Here is an 8149-nt window from a genome sequence, read left to right as displayed (position 1 = left end):
TGTGCTTAAGGAAATGAAAAGCCCTTGATTAGCGGCCAAGAAGCCTCCTCATGAAATGACATTTCCCTCCAGGGATTTCAAGTGCTGAATAAAATCTAGTGCTCTCTGTGTATAGTGCTTGTGTTTGTTTTGTGTTTTTCCGAGGTGCACTTCATAAACATGGATACAAACGTTAACGCTGGCCCCTCAAATGGATGAATGTGCATGTCCACATCAAGTATCAAAGCAAAAACTTTATCTGCATCACACACCTGGGTTGTGTAGCTGAAAGAAAATTACCATCCGCACATCCCTAAATGAACTCTTCATGAGCATTAGGCCCTCAGAGAGGGAATGCTGTACTTGTTAGTCTGAAGACAGCATTATCTCCTAAAATCCCCGAGAGAATGTGAGACTGTATGGTGAGGAAAAACTAAGTGCTTAATTCTTGCTGAAATGGATAATCTCTGATGATTTTTGTAGAGGTGATCAACTATTAGACTATGGTCTTTCTTACGTCAGCCTTTAAATGTGTATGCAGAGATAGAAAGAGATTATAGTCTTTACGGTGTCTTCATACTTTAAGTATGAGAAATCCAGGGGTGGCTGGGTGGCTCAGTCAGTTAAGCGTCTGACTTTGGCTCAGGTCGATCTTACGGTTCATGAAATCAAGCCCCGCATGGGGCTCTGTGCTGACAGCTCAGAGCCTGGACCCTGCTTCGGATTCTGTGTCACCCTTTCTTTCTGTTTTTCCCCTGCTTGCTCTCTGTCTCTCTCTTTCTCTCAAAAATAAATAAAGATTTAAAAAAAGTTTTAAGTATGAGAAATCCACTGCTATATAGTTTGAAACTAGTAGGAAACATTTTAATGTTACGGGAGAGCTTCGTGGCACCCAGGGCAAGCACGCGTTTGGATTCAGACACTAGCAATTTCTTTCTCTTTCTTTCTCATTTCTGCATCTCTCTTTCTCTCTAAGCAGCTTCTTCATTTCTCTTCTGAGGGTGTGGGATTTCTCTAGCCACCACATGAATTTCCACTTGTACATCTCTCTCCTCAAGATCATCTATTTGGGAATTCAGTCTTCGAGCTCCAAATTGAGACTCCTATCAGGGCCACTTTATTTTACTAAAACATAGTGATATGTTCTACAAACAGCAGTGCTTTTGTCACCTCTTAACCTTTGACCATAGTTTACCTCAAGTGGCAAGAAAAATAAAATGAGTTAATGCCAAATTAGCGTCTCAGACATAAATGACAGCAACAATGCCTCGCTCGGAATAGCTGCCATTTCCGGAAACAGCTGGCTGTAGCCAGAGGTCCAGGCTCACAGCAGTATGAGCATCTTTGCCATTGTAGCAAGATGCTTGGGGAGGCACTGAGGCACAGACTCTGCCCCCTCTCCAAAAAAAAGATGAGGTAGAGAAATTTCAATGTCTACCTCGGTGGTCTTCTATAATTAAAGAGATTTCAAATCAAAATGGAACCATTGCATTTTATAGCTAAACTTCAAAACAAAAACTATTACCACGAGTGTTTTTCATATTCCCTATACATCTGTCTCTACCTGGAATGTCCTCTATGCCCACAACATCCCTGCTGAGCAGCTAGTGCTCAGCTCAGGTATCTATGCTCTATGAGATGTTTTCCTTAACGCGTTCCCTCTTAACTTCCTGACAATTAATTGTTCATGTTTGAACAAAAGCACTTGTCACACTCTTTAGTAGAATTACCCATTCAAAGATTGTGATGGATCAGTTGCGTACTGAGTATTTTATTTCAGAGATTGTTTTCTTAAACTCTTGTGTAGAAATAAGTCTCAGTAGGACAGATGGTTGACTCCTATAATAACATCTCAATAATATATCTCTAGTTCTTTTTTCACCTGTTTGGTGCTTACTGAAAGATGTACCAACAGTCCTAGACACATGTTAATTACACCTCAATTAATAATAATAATGAAGTAAGTGAGAGCATGAAAAAATAAATCCTAGACACAAACCAGACTCCATAGTCTTGCCTTCATCTTAGAAAATACAAAAATGAGGGGTGCTTGGGTAGCTCAGTCAGTTAAGCGTCTGACTTTGGCTCAGGTCATGATCTCACAGTTCGTGGGTTCGAGCTCCATGTCGAGCTCTGTGCTGACAGCTAGCTCAGAGCCTGGAGCCTGTTTCAGACTCTGTATCTTCCTCTCTCTTTGACCCTCCCCTTTCCATGCTGTCTCTCTCTCAGAAATAAATAAAACATTTAAAAAAATAGCTCAAAAAAAAAAAAAGAAAGTACAAAAATGATTTTCCTTTCATTTCCTTCTTATACCTTGCTCAGGACTCCTAGGTGTCAGCTACAGCAAAATAAAAAAAAAAAATCTGCTACACTCCACGTTTCTACTCTTTGTCTGATGGCATGATAATACTATATGCATTTATGTAAAAGACCGGTTGAGAAGTTTTGCAAATACAGAGAAAGAAATTCTAACATTTGTTTTATATCTCACACGAGGAAATGAAGTTTGCATATCCACCCCCTGCACAAGGGGACAGGAGATATATCTCATTTAATGTATTCCTCTTGTCTTTCCTTTTTACAATCACAAGAATGAAAGATTAGCAAACTGCCTTGGTGTATCACAATTAGACAGCAACTCCCATGCACCCCCAACTGCACACATTTGGGGGTACGGTAGGAATCCTATATGTGAACTAAAAGTAGCTGAAATCATGACTCAAAGAATACTAGGGTAACATATTCTCTGGCTCTACATTATATGTTTGGGGAAAGGATATGTACTTCATCCTATCAGTCTTTGGAAGAGTGATTTTATTTCCTTTAGCTTCAATTTATTCACCCATAAAATTAGCCTTATAACACTTGCCTCCCTGAATGGTTGTGATGGCTGTTATTGTTCATCTAAAATTCCAAGCATATATGAGCATCATTTACCTCCCTGTGCTCTTCAAGTTCAGGATGACACTCAAGTGGGAAGCCAGACCCAGGGTCGGTACATGTACCCTTACAGCAGAAGCTATTCTACAGCTTGTGTGTACACACTGCTCATTCAGTGTGCATATTCGGCAGTTTGTTTCCACCAGCCTACTCCCATCACCTATCTTTAGAGTATGGTGACCTTCCTGATCGCTAAGGACCTATGGCTGAGATAAGGGGGTAAAGGGTAGGGAGTTGCCATAGAACAAGAGATCATACAGATCACAGCCTCCTGGAACGGTAGTTCACTTGGTGGCAAATAATTTAAAGCACTGTTTTTATATTAATGCAAACAAAAAAGGAAAACCACCAGGACATGAAGTGCTAGTGGGAGACTGGTTCCAATTCTTCCCAGACACCCAGGATTTGAGTCCCTGAAACTGCATTCAGGGTTTTGGATGGATTTTAGAAGCAGTCAGAATGGAATACAGGAAAGGGCTGTGAGCAGAGTAATGTCCCATAGCGGTTAGACCTTGATAGCCTAAAAATTCAATCTGAAATGCAACTCAGGTGTGGAAATCCATTTCCTTTTCAAGATTCTTCTTGAATTCAGGGAAATCTCTGGAAACCTTCGGCAAAATCAAAACCAGGGAACATACTACAGAAACAACTAGCTGAGCTGAGTTTTCTAGAGCAGCCCCAAATTAAAATGTTTGTGCTTATTGTCCCTGTAAATACACTTCTACTTGTTAGCAATGTACTTTTGTTTTTTGTTTTTTTTAGTTTTTGGTTTTTGTGGGGGTTTTTTGGGCTGGATTTGAATATGGCGACTCTGGTCACTTCTTATCTATGAAAAATGGCTACAATCCTCAATAAAGACAGAATAGTACTTAAGACTGTAAACATCAGTTTGGAACCAAAAGGTGTTAATGAGGTCTATGGACATATGGAAATAAGCCTAAAGCACTAGTTCTTAAACTGTTTTTTTTGTTCCAGCCTAAGTGATAGGACATAGTGAATAGTAACTTAGTCAGAGGGTATATGGGGGGAGTGGGGGGCTCAGTTGGATAAGCATCTGACTCTTGGTTAGGCTCAGGTCATGATCTCACAGTTCTGTATGTTTGAGGCCCAAGTCTAGCTCTGTGCAAGTGGTGGGGAGATTCTCTCTCTCTCCCTCTTTCTCTGTCCCTCCCCTGCTCTCACTGCCTCTGTCTCTTTCAAAATAAATAACTTTTTAATTTAAAAAAATTTTAATGTTTATTTATTTTTGAGAGTGAGAGACAGAGTGCGAGCAGTGGAGAGGCAGAGAGAGGGGGAGACACAGAATCTGAAGCAGGCTCCAGGCTCTGAGCTGTCAGCACAGAGCCTGACACAGGGCTCGAACTCAAGACCTGAGAGATCATGACCTGAGCTGAAGTCAGTCACTTAACCAACTGAGCCACCCAGGCACCCCAATTTTTTAAAATTTTAATAAAAAATAAAATAAAATAAATGAGAGAGTATATCAGAATGTAAGAAATTGGAACAGAATTTATAGTTCCAAAAAGCGCCCTGGGGATACTTAGGGGATCTGCTGCCTGTGGCAGCATTGAGTATATGGCTTTGGCTACTTTAGTAAATTTACCAAAAGCTTTGAATTCTAGTATACCAAATGGGTTTGTTCATTTAGTAATCATCTCTTGATACGAGCCAGGTTCTACATTATATGAGGGCCTCTGTTACACACTTAAAATTTTTCTCTACATTCTTCCAAGGAGTGTCATTCTAAATGAGAAAATGAAAGTGAACATGGATCATAAAGACTGTATGAGGATAATCTTTAAGTTACTGTGTGTTTATAACTCCTTACTTATTTCTTATGGGAACGATGAGGCCAGCTTAGAAAAATGACTACTGATTAATCTATCTTTCCTTTGTAATCATATTACAATATATCCTAAAAGGAATGTGAAAAAGAGAACATTTTTAAAAAAAATCAGTTTGTAAATAAAATTGTAAATACCAAATCATGATCTTTACGATAGTTTAAGGCATATTATACCTTTACTTATGGGAATGCACAGGCTTTCTGAGTTTAACAATAGCCATGTAAGGAGCAAAATATGGAAGAAAAGCTGTGCATCTTTTGAGCTCTGAACAGTTTTTGACAAGTGCTCTGACTATATCCTGACCCCACTCAATATAATTAGCATCCTGCAAAATGTATGATGTACAGAACTCAGTGGTTTTAGCACAGGTGGTTGGCCAGGGCAATTACTGTACCTCAAAGGACAGGGGGTGGGTTTTTAAACACTCATAAACCAAAGGCACAAAGTCCTTTTTCTGCTATACAAGAACAGAACTATCAGTTGAAGAAAACGTTTTCTAAAGCCCACGAAGCCAGGATACTGAAGAGCTACACACTGTCATTTGCTTGAGTTTCTCGGACAACCATGAAGAAACTGTCTTCTTTCCCTCTAGCAACTTTTTTTTATAAAGATGTTAGACTCAACATATGGGATAAGCCAATGGAGCCAGAATGTTAAACTTCCTGTAATATCTCAGCATCACTCGAGATTGCTGTGAGAACCCATGACATGTGGATGGCTAGGGAGTTGTGTGGTTTTCCCAACTCAGTCATTACCAAGTGTACAACCCACACGAGAGCCACATTTGGTATTTCTCCATATTTTAAGAGGAAATTGTGACTCATGCCTGAGAGGCAGGATGCAGAGAAAGGTCTCATAGGCATCTCTAATCATATTCTTTTCTGCTCTACACTGACACTGTGAACAAGTGTCATCTCATAAGAAATCAGAGACCATGTCTAAATTAGTATCTACACAGTCTTGAAGATGTGAAGGCTTCTGCAGTTGCAGTACTTGCCAGGGTAGATGTGGATCAAAAAGCAATGTAGAAACTCTTATGCCACTGAAAACAGACAGTCTTCTCTACTCCAGTTGTTCGTGTAATTTTAACAGCCATATGCTTGTTTTCTGTTTTCTGGCATCCTAGATCTGCTCTTTATTTCTTTTTTAGTCTCAATAGAAATTAAGTAGTTTTGGCCATCAACATTCCTGCCTGTCTTCTTTCAGTCTCCAGTGAAGAGGACCAGATGGAGTAAAGCCTTTTATAGTTCTGACACAGTCAATGGAATTGAAATAATGGGCTGCAAATTTCCCTTCTTTATAGGCAAAGACCCAGGCCTGCCCCATGAGAGCATGGCATGTTGGGCTACTGTCTTGTTCTACAATGAGAGGTGAAGCATCAAAGATTGCATCTAATAGAATAATTGCAGAGACAGGAGAGGGTTCGTTAGGTGAAGAATTTCAGAGTGTATGAATGAGGATTTCTCCTTGCATTGGAGTTGACTTGTCTTATATTGGAATGCTACCAGGATCTTAAAAAAAAAAAAAAAAAAGAAAGAAAAAAAGAAAGAAAGAAAGAAAGAAAGAAAGAAAAGAAAAGAAAGAAAAGAAGAAAGGAAGAAAGGAAGGCGAGGGGAGGGAGAGTGGTAAATGATAATTCAACCCAACCAGTCTGAGCAGTCAACTCAGAATGTCACTTTGAATTCCTGAATTCTTTACTTGTCCACTGAACAGAAATAATGAAGAAAGGCTTTTCCTTCAAGGAAAATGCTACTTCAAAATACAATGGGCTGTCTTGCAAAATTTCAAGTCAGATTCCCAGTGGCCTTGGCAAAGCTCCCGTGGTCGCTCATACCACGCCTGCTGACTGAAATGGCAACAGAATCGACAAGTGTGTGCCAAGATGCAAGAACTTTATCAGACCCTTTTTAGGAAGAACCTGCTTTATCCGTCTGGCAGATGGAACACCAGCAGTCATTTTATAAAGCCGATAGTTCAGATAGCACGCTCATGATTGAAGGGCATTATCCAAAAGAATAAAAATGAAACTTTTCCAGACCAGTCAGTATGAGTCAACTCACCATGACACAAATACGTCACTATTATTTGCTTCTTTGATATAAATAAGCCACAGTGGTAAAAGTACCACAGTAGATAGTCTCCTCTGGTTCATCTGGGGGCATCCAATGATCTCAAGCAACTTGAAAATATTCAGGATATGTTATTTGGAGGAATGAAATATGGAACTGCGCCCAGTGGACTTAATAGTGATAGGAAAAGCTTAAACACTTTGTCAGGAAATGTCCTTATAAAAAGAATATACTTAAATTTACACTTATAAAGTCTTTATATAGAGGACATTTAAATCTTGGGTTTGATTCTGAACCATGAGAATCTTCATTTCTATAACAATTTTTCCTAATCTTTATCAAGTTTATTTCTCATAAATTTGTTTGAATTTCCTTTTGCATTCAGATTGATTCCCTGGTTTCAAAATCACAGGGTCACAAAGTCAATGACATAATAAAAAACTGCCAAAGCACAATTTGAGACAGTGTGTCCTAGTGGAATTTCATACGCTTAAGAAACACCCAGTCCCTACTCTGTAGTCACTTCCATTTCCTTTCTTATTTCATGATTTTAGGGGATCTGTGGTTGAAGGCAGGTTGACTGCCACCCATATGACAGACAACTTCACTGGAATGTCCTTGACGACCTGCATCACCATAGGGACCATTAAATTTTATCTGAATCCTAGAGCCTTTATGAAAAAAAAATGGTCATAGCTATACTCTTTTCTCTGTCTCCATTCCACTGTGCTCCTAGAACTTGGGAGTGTCTGATGCTAGAGTGTAAAGCATAATTCCCAACGATCTCTACAGTTCACCAAACTCTCTGGACTGCCCTAAACTCAAGGCATGACTTGGAGACAATTCGGCATTCTTAAATTTCTGGATAGTTCAGATCCCAGAGCATAGGCCAGCCCAGCCCTGCATCCCAGCATAAACGTGAGAAGCTTGTGGAATGCCAAAGAGCCAGCTAGCTCTAACATGAAAGACGAGTCAACTGTTCTTTGATGGGACCAGCCATCACAAACAGTTGTAGAAAAATTCTTTCCACTGTGTAAGAGACATTGCTTGTTCTAGACATTTTGATCATTGTCTATCACACCAATTACTGCCTGATGGACAAGTATCTTCAGATGTGAGCTCCCACAATACAGTCACCACTCTGGAGCCCCAGGGCACAACTTATTGCTCTGGAATAACACGTTGCTAAGTAGTCTGTGGGGTTTAAGTTGTCACATTCCTTATGGAGTCAAGGTTGCTATAATCGTCACTACGGCGGCTCTGGGAAGGGTAACAGGGTGGAGGGGAATTTCACACATGCCATGTGTCGCTTAC

The sequence above is a fragment of the Crocuta crocuta genome, unplaced genomic scaffold (assembly GCF_008692635.1).
Source record: "Crocuta crocuta isolate KB4526 unplaced genomic scaffold, BGI_CrCroc_1.0 scaffold90, whole genome shotgun sequence".
In the NCBI taxonomy this organism is placed as follows: Eukaryota; Metazoa; Chordata; class Mammalia; order Carnivora; family Hyaenidae; genus Crocuta; species Crocuta crocuta.
This window is presented reverse-complemented; position numbering follows the sequence as displayed.